This window comes from Balaenoptera borealis (genome assembly GCF_965194805.1).
Source record: "Balaenoptera borealis genome assembly, chromosome: 6".
Lineage (NCBI taxonomy): Eukaryota > Metazoa > Chordata > Mammalia > Artiodactyla > Balaenopteridae > Balaenoptera > Balaenoptera borealis.
This window is the reverse complement of record NC_138863.1, coordinates 12,495,569-12,507,357: the sequence shown is the minus strand read 5'-3', so window position 1 is coordinate 12,507,357 and position 11,789 is coordinate 12,495,569. Positions and strand designations below refer to the sequence as shown.

Below are 11,789 nucleotides of genomic sequence, written 5' to 3'. Positions count from 1 at the left end.
AACCTAAGCTTTTGACCATGATGGAAGTCATGGCTTAAATACTGAGGCTTCTGTGATCATCAGCACATGTGAAGAAGAGTAGTTAAGCCAAAGAAAGGGTTCAGTCCTCCAGGTCCTAGGACAATCTCTTCTTGGCATCCCTCTAGCAGTAGCTGAATCCCATTCTTTTCCCTACCCAGATTTTGTTCTTTCCCCATTTTCCTTGGGCTCAATTTATATTAGACTTGCAATCTTTGTTTCTTTCTGCCAAAGTTGGGACTCCACTCCTCACCTGTTTCCTCAGCTATGGCCTGAGAACTATATTCTGGTCTCACAATGAAGCACTGAATTCATGGTAAATTGTGTGCCCGTCTGGTTGGACTAATTAAGAACATGGTGCCACCCATGCCATGTGGTAGCTTAACTGCCACCCTTTATAGGCACATCCCCTTTCTCTCCCCTTATTACCTTGACTGTGTCTACCCATTCAGGCTGCTGCCTTCTCGAAACTGATCTCAAATTCCCTGACAGCTGATTGCCTCCCCTTATTGCATGTGCCAGTGACAACCTAGACCATTGGCCCTAGTATCTGACTGCCTGTGTTCTTATTCTGACCCCTTCCATAATAATTGTGTGCCAAAGTTCCTCCATCTGAAAATGAGGATAATAATAGTACCTGTTTCATAGGGTTATTGGGGGATTTGAATAGAACGATACATGTAAAGCAATTTGAACAGGGCCTAGAATATTGTACAGACTCAATAAATGTTAGCTAAAATGTTGAATGATAATGGCTTTTCTAAGATGTGAAAACATATTTGATCATTACAACAACCCTGGAGCGTGGGAGTTATTTCTGTCTTCTGCAGATGAAAAGTCTGATTGGATTTAAACTCCAAGGTTTTCATGCTCTTTCCAGAACAGTTCCACATTAGAAGAAAAAGCCAAGGGAAATGGGCCAAATCTAATGACTTACCGTTACCTAAATATAACATGACTTCTTAAGGAATTATTGGGAAGAAAGACTTACTTTGGAGAGGGGATTAACATAATTATAACCAATACGATGCAGAAGTTTTAATGCCTTTCTTAAGAGAAGAGTTGGATCAAGTCCCCTATAGTTAGAAGTAAACTCATTATATAATCTGGAGGTCCAAATCCTATTCTAACTAATGGATCTGAAATAAAGCATCCATATCTGTATTATTTACTAAATAAATTGACCAAAACTAAGGTTGTGTTGAAGACTTTGAATCTTTGTGAGTTGTATGATCCCATAATTGCAGCATTCTGAAGAAGTGCATTAGTCCACTTTCCTTTCATATGTGGGAGTCTTGCAACAGGAGACATGACAGCAAATTAAATCAAGTCCCTAAGCAAATCAGTGGCTTTAGGTTCATGCTTCTTGCTCTCTCCTCATTGTGTTTGGCTAACCACAGTATTATCTCTGTTGTGCATGGGGTGGGGCAATAAACCACAAACTGTGCAAGGAGGAGTTGATGCTTCATGGGGGTTAGCTGATTGGAACTTTCATGCAATTTGTTACACTGTTATCTCTCATTTGTTTTACAAAGTGGTAATACGCAAAATCTTTGGGAAACTCTGTTAAAGAAACATAGTGTTATATCATATGGGGCCATAAGATATGAGGGACTCTCTTATTAACATCTAAGTGCAATATATATATATATATATATATATATATATATATATATATATATATATATATATAGCTGATTTTAAACATCTTCCTCTACTATTTTCATCTGCATGATCCAGGAATTAGTTCACTGTATTCATTACCTTGCCCTCAACACGTAGAATACTACCCACTACAAAGGAGATATTCAATCACAGTGACTGCAAAACGATAAATAAATGATTGATGGAATATCCACATTAAGAAAAATGTTTTCAAAGAAAAACACAAACCAGTTTTTTTTAATTGTAGTAATAAGATGCATCATTAGAATTAAAGCCAGTTCTATAAATTAAAGCATGAAATAGATAAAATGTATGGCTTCTTACTACTGTCAATTCATTTACTTCTTTTTAAAAATTTTTATTTTATATTGGAATATAGTTGATTTACAGTGTTGTGTTAGTTTCAGGTGTACAGCAAAGTAATTCAATTATACATATACACATACCTATTCTTTTTCAGATTCTTTTCCCATATAGGTTATTACAGAGTACTGACTAGAGTTCCCTGTGCTATACAGTAGTTCTTTGTTGATCAATTTATCTGTTTCTTTTGTGTATTCATTTAACAAACATTTATACACCTCTTCCTGTGCACGAAATGCAGTACACTTGAAATGGGTGAATAACAGGTACGATACAGTTCCAGCTCAGAAGTGGGAATTGTATTCACTGCATAACTAACAAGGAAAAAAATTAGAAAATGTATACACCACGTAAAACCTCTTTTCAAGTGGACTGCTATCCTAACTACCACAAAAAATATGAGAAGACAATTTTTAATATACACAAAAAAGTTACTGCCCAAAGCATGATAAACTTGAGTGTTAAATGAAATTCTAGATTACAGATAGGTTTCATTTACTGATAGTTGAGTATCAGATAATCCAATCATGCTTCTTTAATGTTACTGCCTCCCAAGAAGACAGTACTTCATATGGCAAGAAGTTTGGGTAGGAAGTTGGATGAATTTCATGGTACTTTACTCAGAAAAGTTTCACAGAACCAAAGATATCTCTTGTTATTTGAAAAATTACTCATGTTACTGGTTTATATTATTAAAAAATAACATCTTATCTAATATAAAACAATATTTTATGAAATGAGAAATAAATGTCATGGGTTAAATTGTATCCTTTGAAAAAGATATATTTGAATCCAGTCCCTTAGAATGTGATCTTTTTGGAGATAGGGTCTTGCAGAGGTAATCAAGTTAAAATGAAGTTATTAGGGTGGACCCTTCTTTTTATAAAACAGAAAATTTAGGCTGAGACTTGCACATGGACACAACTCCATGGGAAGATAGGAGTGATGCTGTTACAAGCCAATGAACTACCTACTGAAAACTAGAAGAGAGGTTAGAAACAGGTCCTTCCCTAGAGTCTTCAAAGAGAAGATGGCCCTACCTACAACCTGATTTTGGACTTCCAGCCTCCAGAGAGACAATAAATTTACTGTGAGAAAGTAACTTTCTGTTGTTTAGGCCACCCAGTCTCTGAAACTTTATTACAGTAGCCCTAGTAAATCAATACAATAAGCTAGGTTGGCATTAACACTACTAGTACAATTAAATCTTGCTTGAATAGATTTTCTAACCATGGTAACCATTTACTTTTCAATTGAAAAAGAGTGAATTGCTAAAACTTTAAAAAATGCTTTCAAGATAAATTAAGCTATAGCATTAAGTTGCTACTGTTAATTGAGATAAGCAATGAATGAAGCTTTAAAAGAGTCATACTTGATAGATAGCACACAAAAAAATACTGAATTATTTCAACAGATGCCAAAAACATAATTTTAACACCTGAAAATTCTGTTCTGATTATTAAAAAAACCCAAGCACAAATAAACAAAATAAATAGTAATCAAAGGATAGAAATTTAACATGTTTACTATTAATTGTCTTCCACTAAACAATATAAAATTTTCAAAGTAATAGAATAGATATTTCCATTAAAGTCAGGAAAAAATAATTGTATCACCCAAACTGACATTAGCTAGCCTTGTTTTATAACCAGAATCAATGTAAGAAGGTAAAGAAAATAATTAGGACATATAACTATTGTAGAGGAGAAGTCAAAAGTCATCAGTTTTTCTTGACAGACTTTTCAAAGTAGAAGCTGAAGGAAATCAACTGAAAAGCTGTTAGAAATAACAACAGAATTTAATATGATTATTAACTTCAAAATAAATAAACATGTATTATATATACACATAAAATATAAATCATATGTAATAAATATGAATATTATAAAGTAAAAATGCCAGAGAAATAAATTTAATAAGAAATGTACATGAATTATACAGAGAATATGTGTGTGAGTAAATACTTTTTCCATTTTTTAAATTCCAATAAAGATAGCGATGGACTTTCAGAAAATGACAAAATTATATAAATTTTATATTAAAAACTAAGGTGTGAAAAGCCAGGAAAGTTCTGTAAAAGAATAATGAGAAAGAACTTTTGCTCCCAGATATTAAAAGATTAACGTACACACACACACATACACACACACACACACATAAGCTATATATTTTTTTTTAATTGTGCTTTTGTTTTTTAATTGTGCTTTTTTAACAATTTGTTCCCTCATACTTAAACAAATACAGAGGAGAATAATTGGATATTCAGATACAGAACAAGTAAGACTTTTAAAAAATTATTTGAAGTCCTATAAACTATAAATAATTTATCTTAACATATTATTGTATGTCTTTCTAAATATTTCTCTAAAGTTTATGTACACACACATTTTATTTCCAAATAGGTTTATACCTTATATATTCTTTTGAAATCTGTTATTATATTTAATATAACAAGGATACACATGTATATCATAATTTTAATGCTTTCACGGTATTTTACTATATGAATGTATCATTGTTTATTGTCTATCCCCTCATTTTGGTTATTCAGATTAGTTATGTTTTAGTCGTTATAAACAAGGTTCAAAAAGCAACCAAGGGGCTTCCCTGGTGGCGCAGTGGTTGAGAATCTGCCTGCCAATGCAGGGGACACGGGTTCGAGCCCTGGTCTGGGAAGATCCCACATGCCGCGGAGCAACTGGGCCCGTGAGCCACAACTACTGAGCCTGCGCGTCTGGAGCCTGTGCTCCGCAACAAGAGAGGCCGCGACAGTGAGAGGCCCACGCACCGCGATGAAGAGTGGCCCCCGCTTGCCGCAACTAGAGAAAGCCCTCGTACAGAAATGAAGACCCAACACAGCCAATTAATTAATTAATTAAAAAAAAGAAAAAGCAACCAAACACAGATACATCTGTATCCTTATACAAAGCAGTTCCTAAAGATGAATTTTTGGAAATGAAGTTAATGGATCCATGAAGCAAGAGAGAAATTCCAGAATTCCCTCAACACATTCACCCATACAAACATATATACATATACAAAAGACATTTGTATATGTGTGTTCGGTGAATCACTTTGATAATACAGAAATTGCTAACGTGTAAAATATTTAGTAATAACTTATTGCTTTGTTAAATAATGCATTCTTCAACGCTACCTTAAAATATCATCTTGTAGAAAATCATTTGAGATGTTCATGATGTTCTAAGAGTAAAATAAGGCTACAAAGGAAACATCTATATCAACTGTGAATAATTTTGCTGGGGGAAAGTAATACATAACTATTTTATTTATTGTGCTTTTTTATTTACAACAATTGCTGAGATAGATATTTACTAGTTATGTTGTTCTTCCAAGTGTCTTGGCAGGCTCAGGGTTCTTGAACATCCGCTTCTTACTCTCTCTTCATACAGTAGACTTTCCCAAACCTTTCTCTTCCTCTAGGATCTAGACTAATTCTTAACAGCTTGATGAAGCCATTTCCAAGTACTGCAGCCTCAGCTGAGCAGCTTTTTCCCTGTTTCTACATCACTGACTCTGTGCTGCCCTTTTTCAATGTGCTGATTTTTACTCCCCAGTCAGTTTTACAATTTTTCTACATCAGCACTTGCACACTGCAAAAAGCAGAAGCCCATCAGAGAAGATGGCCAGGGAAACATCTAATTGATTCAGAAATCTCAATGTCTTGTTTATTTTACTATTCTTATGAATTTTATTAAGACACTTCACTGTATTATGAGGTGCAAATTCTACCTTATTTAGTGAACCTTTAAAAGAGAGAAAGAAATTATATTTTATCACCCAAGACACAGCTTCATTTCCTATTATTTTGCCTTGGGTGTCATATATCTAAAGGCTATAAGCAAGGTAGAATTGTCATTGAGATATTGACTACTCAGGGTACAAGATGACATGTGAATAGCAGTTCCAATTGCAGCCTCTCCTAACCTCTCTAAAATGCCAGTAGGGTCATAAAAAGGATAAGTGCCATCAAGACTGTCTACAACTATAATTTGAAAAGAATTGATGCTAATTATCAGGCAGATAGAACATGACTGAGAGATCATATAGACTTCAGAAAAATATGACAATGTGTTTTATTTAATTTAAAAAAAAGCACCATACAAAAGAAAAGAAGAGACATTTCTTTCTCTCTCTTCTCTGTCCCTCACTCAAAGTCCATGAGTTATGGCAAGCAGAAACCTGAGCAGATATTATCTGTTCCCCTTTGATTATTCTTGACTCTGCAGTCATGGCTCTATTTTCTCACATTCCCCCGCCCCACCTTTCCCATCGCTAAGTTGAAACACTAGACTTTGGAAAGAGTGGGACAGGGAGTTGAGGAGTGTGGATGGTGGTAGGAAATTATCACAGATTCTTCTTCCTACCAGAAGGCACTTTGAAGGATGGGTGTCACCTGAACAACTCAAGAATAAACAGAATAGGAGCAAACATTCAATATATAACAGGTAAAGAAATGAGGTTTGGCGTGTGTTTCCCCTGCTTAGAGTCCCAGAGAGAGGAACAGAGAAAAAAAGTGGGAGGAAGAAGCCACATCACAACAAAGGTATATTCCAAGAAAATCTACTGGAAATAAGCAATTAGACCGTGTCCCTTCTGAGGGGCAGAATTATTCAAAAAGACCTGAGAAGGATATTCATCAGTCATCTAAGTGGAAAAGAGCAGAGTCATGGGTGACCAATTTATCCTGTGCATAAAAATCTTGGTCTGGATCAGATCCCACCTTCTTTTCATCACTAAAGAGAATATATATTCCATATCTAACTGAAAATAAATTTTGGAGCTGAAAATAGTTTAATGTATATACATTGAAAGGGAAAAATGTTTGCTAAGTAAAATCAATTAATAATCAACATATAACAGATGCCTACAAATCAATAAAATTAAGTATATAAATATGTGAAAAAAATTATATAACAAGAGTCTCAACTTCACTAGTGATCAAGGTAACATGTATTAAAAAATTAGATACCATTTGAGATGCACTAGTTTGGCAAAAATTAAAAATTATAACCTAGTATTAGCAAGGTTATAAGAAAACAAGAATTGCTTTTAAAACTATTCATATAAATACATATATATGGCAATAGCACATTTGTATATCCAATTTTAATTGTTGTATTTTATATGAATGCACTACAATTGTTTTATATATTATCCACTGATGACACTGGGATTGTCTCTAATTTTTTTCTCCTTAACAATGTTGTAAAATATTTAGTTATACATGAATGTTAAACTTGTGAGTGAATGTTTTCCTTTTAAATCTTTTCTATGAATTTTCAAAACAATCAATAAAATGAAAATAGAGCATATCACTAAGTGGTCAAGGAAAGTAGAGCCAAGTATAGGTGGTAGGTACAGTGATTCTGGTGATTTCATTTACTCTAAAGGTAAACAAATTAAAACATGATCTCAAAATGCGGTAAGTTCTACAAATGAAAACAAAAAGGTACTGTGAGCAATAATATTGGCAAGCACTACTTTAGATTGGGTAGTGAGACACGATGCCCTGAAGAAGTGCACTTAAATTGATACTAGGAAGGTAGGAACAAGACCCAATGTGAAGAGTGGTGAGGAGAGAAATCCATGTACGAAGAACATCGTATGTGATTGTCCTGATGCAGGGAGAGTTTGGCTTCTTTTGAGAAACTGATATAGCAGGTCAAAGTTAGTGAGGGGAAGACAAGTCTGAAGAGTGAGGAAGGGCCCATCTGATCACTGTCTGTTGAATCACAGTAAGTAAAACAGATAGTCTTTTAAAAATGTCATCTGATTTCAATGTGTGCTTTGCTTCTTCTCCATCAATTTCACACTCTCTGCCCCTTTTCACATCTCTCAGATGATTCTGCCTTTATTACTGCCTTGTGGTGGCCTGGTCTCAGTTCTTTTTGGACCTGTTATTTTATGTGAATTAGTAACTGAATGATGATTATGCCTAAAGGAGTGTTGCTATATAAACAGTGCCATTTTCCTTGATCTGTTGCCATCTATAATTTGGAAAGTTGAAGGAGGATGTTGAAGGGAACATGAGTGGGTGAGAAAGAAATGCTACAGGGCAAAAAACACCAATTCCTGGATTTCATAATATGTGATAAAAGTTGGTATGTTGTTTATTTCAGTAAAACATGAGCCAGACTTTAAGCTGCTTCTGAGTTACAAAGAGGTAATCTGTCATTTAGTATTTAAAGTGAAATGGCAGATTTTGGGGGAGACACATCAGCAGCAGAATGAAGAATACACAGAGCTGAAACTGCCTATCAGCGTAACATTCTCAAGGGAAAATTCCCAACAATAACTTAACACACCTAAATGAAACACAGAGTCAAGAAGTATTCAGACTTGTGTGCATAATATCTTAAAATTAATCATGAATATAGATGTGAGAACTACATTGATAATAAATTTATACTTGACATAAAATATTTTAATGTATCATAAAATAGAGTGCATGAACCATGTAGTTTGTTGATATCCAATTAAGAATTTACACTACACATTTCTTCTATCCTCAAGCATTGAAAAAGCTGGTATTTTTTTTTGTTTTATCTCAAATATAATTCTGTACAAATGGTACTTTGTATTTCTAAAATTAGGCATAACTAACTTTAAAAATGATCACAAGAGATCTCATACCATTTGAGAGTTAAAAAAACATAAAAATAATAGGGTTATTCTAAAAATTTTAGGAAATAAGTGAGTGATGATTGATAATAATTTAACACCATAAAAACAAGTAAAGGATAATTAATTTCCATTATATTCTGAGGTTAAACTCTAGAAACACCACCCGGTGGATAAAAGAGTCATTTAATGGCAGGCAAAGTAGCATCAACATTTGGCATGAAGAGTTATTTCTCAATTTTGAAATAAACTAGAACTTTTTAAAAATTTTATTCCAAAGTAACTCTCTCTGTCTCTACCACACACACACACACACACACACACACACATACACACACAGAGCCATGTTTAAAAGAAAAAGAAACCTCTCATATGTAGTGTTAGTAACAACAAAAGTATATTGTGAGTATCCCAAAGTTAAAAGTGTTAGTGTGCAGCCTTTTGTACTCTTTGTTAGGTAAATATGCTTGCTATTCTGACAAAATAATATATCATAACTGAACTAACAATTATCTAAAATGAGAGTAGATAATTTGGTCACTGAGTATGAGATCCAAAATTTGTCCTTTATGCAAAGTCATAATGAAAACCAAAAATGTAAATATAATTCTTAATTAATATGGTGTAGAAAGTCCTTAGAATCTAGTAAATTTCAGAACTCAGCAACATCACCCTAGAGAAATTAGCACACTTGTGTCCCAAGAAAGATATGCAAATAGTTGTCATGCCATCGTTGCAAGACTCCAAGCCAAAACCAACCCAAATGTCAGCCATTGTTGAAATGGGTAAATTAACTGTGATCTACTCATAAAATGAAAATGAAAAACTACAGGTAAGCAGGACATAAACCCTCCACTCACCATCTTGAAGATCTCTTTTTCTTAGTTCTCTGGCCAAAAGTTGAGCTCTTCTCAAAGATAATGCTGTCCACAGGTATTGTAATGGGGCTGTTAACTGGTTCTCCAGTCAAAAATGGGAAAAAAGGGTAGGGGAATAAATATGAGACTCATCACTGCTGTATTAGTCATCCTCTGAGTTTTAGCTTCAATCCCTTCAATCTCTTCAATCCAGATCTCTTCCATCTGCCTCCTATGTTTACTTTTTAGAGTCCTCAAGCAGTGTGCAGTGAGAGATGGTGGGCTTTATCCATCTTGTCAGGTAATAGAACTGATTTTTCTTTAAGTGCCTGTAGATTCTGAGGTGATATTCTTATTTTTATTTCTGTCACTCTTTTGTGAAATAGAAGTGTCTCTCTCTCTTTGTTTTTTTAAATGTCTTGCTAAGGAATATATCAGCTTGGGCTTCCCTGGTGGCGCAGTGGTTAAGAATCCGCCTGCCAATGCAGGGGACATGGGTTCGAGCCCTGGTCTGGGAAGATCCCACATGCCACGGAGCAACTAACCCAGTGAGCCACAACTACTGAGCCTGCACTCTAGAGCCCGTGAGCCACAACTACTGAGCCTGCGAGCCACAACTACTGAACCCACGTGCCTAGAGCCTGTGCTCTGAGACAAGAGAAGCCACCACCGACAAGAGAAGCCGGCACACTGCGACGAAGAGTGGCACCTGCTTGCCACAACTAGAGAAAGCCCGCGCACAGCAACGAAGACCCAACGCAAAAATAATAAATTAAATAAATAATTTTTTTTTTAAAAAGGAAGTAAGAATATATCAGTTTAATATTTTCAAAGAACTGACATTTGAATTTGTTAATTTTCTTTATTGTGTATGAGATTTTTATTTATATAATTCTTGCTTTTATTTTTATACTTTCCTCTCTTGGATTCAGGAAAAAAAATCCTCAGTTTTATCGAGTGATAACTGACAAATAAAAATTGTATATATATATATATATGCTGTATAATGTGATGATTTGATATGCGTATACATTGTGAAATGACTACTACAATCAAATTAACGAACACTTCTATCACCTCACATAGTTACCTTTTGTGTGTGTGGTGAGAAGATATAAGACTTACTATCCTTACAGATTTCAAGTCTACAATACAGTATTATTTACCATAGTCACCATACTATATGGTAGAGGCCCCAGAACTTCTTCGTCTTATAAGTTTGTACCCTTTGATCAACATCTAGTTCCCCATTTCCCCTACTCTCCAGCCACCAGCAACCACCCACCCACCATTCTACACTCCACCTCTGTGAGACAGACGTTTTTGGAACAGTTTTAGCCTTGATGGGCTGCAATGAATTTTTAATTTTCTTTATTCCCTGGCATGGTCGTGATCTTCCATTAGGGTTTCAGAGATGAGTGCTAGTTATGATGTGTGACACAATATGCTAAAAGCAAATGACTGTGATGTGGAAAATAAGATTAGTGCAAGCCTATTTCACTTTTAGTAAATTATGTATATACTTTTTCCATGGGCATAGCTCTACCCTTTTACATACCCAATTTGACACATACAGAGAGCATATTATTTATTGAGCTTTAATAACGTCATCTCCAATATATGAAATTGAGTACTGTGTTCACAGCCAACTCTCCAAACATTTTCTTGATCTTTACATTCTTACAGTTCTATAATTAAATTATAGACATATTTCCCCCAAAATAAGAGGGTGAGTATTTAGATAGAGGCTGGTGATTTTAAAAAATATATGAATGGTCACAATCAAGCAATGGGCTTTTTAAGTATATTAAATAGATATCTAACACTCTCCTTAGGCTAAGGAAGATTTTTTGATCTATTATAGCTTTTAATAACGTGTTATAGTTCCAGGGTGTATTACAGTAGTATTATTTAGATTCCTGTAGTTAAAACAGAGTCAGAGTTTCTAACAAAGAGACCTTATTTGATGGGTGAGGACAAATCATGGTCTTCTGCTACATCTGTGATATCTGTTGGCGTCAAAATATGTGATGCTAATATTGAAATAAGCTATGATTTGACAAATTGTTATACTCTATACTTTGCTGTATCTTTGAAATATTTCATTTAGCTATCCTATTTAGAGATATTTATGATGTAGCCATGAAATTTGTTGTGAATTGGATCTCAGACACTATCTACTATAAACAAATATGAAATATACATCCTTTTCTTTTTTTCTGGGGTATTACCTTAAACATC

At 34.4% G+C, this 11,789-nt stretch overlaps 1 long non-coding RNA gene across 1 annotated transcript in view; it reads right to left on the bottom strand.

The window, feature by feature from the left end:
* Nucleotides 1–232: 232 nt before the first annotated feature.
* The window catches only part of LOC309630727, a 32,695-nt gene continuing 21,138 nt past the window's right edge, over nucleotides 233–11,789 (bottom strand). The window contains exon 2 of the long non-coding RNA XR_014245909.1: nucleotides 233–9,651. This is a non-coding gene — a long non-coding RNA (uncharacterized lncRNA). The remainder of the gene's footprint in view (nucleotides 9,652–11,789) is intronic.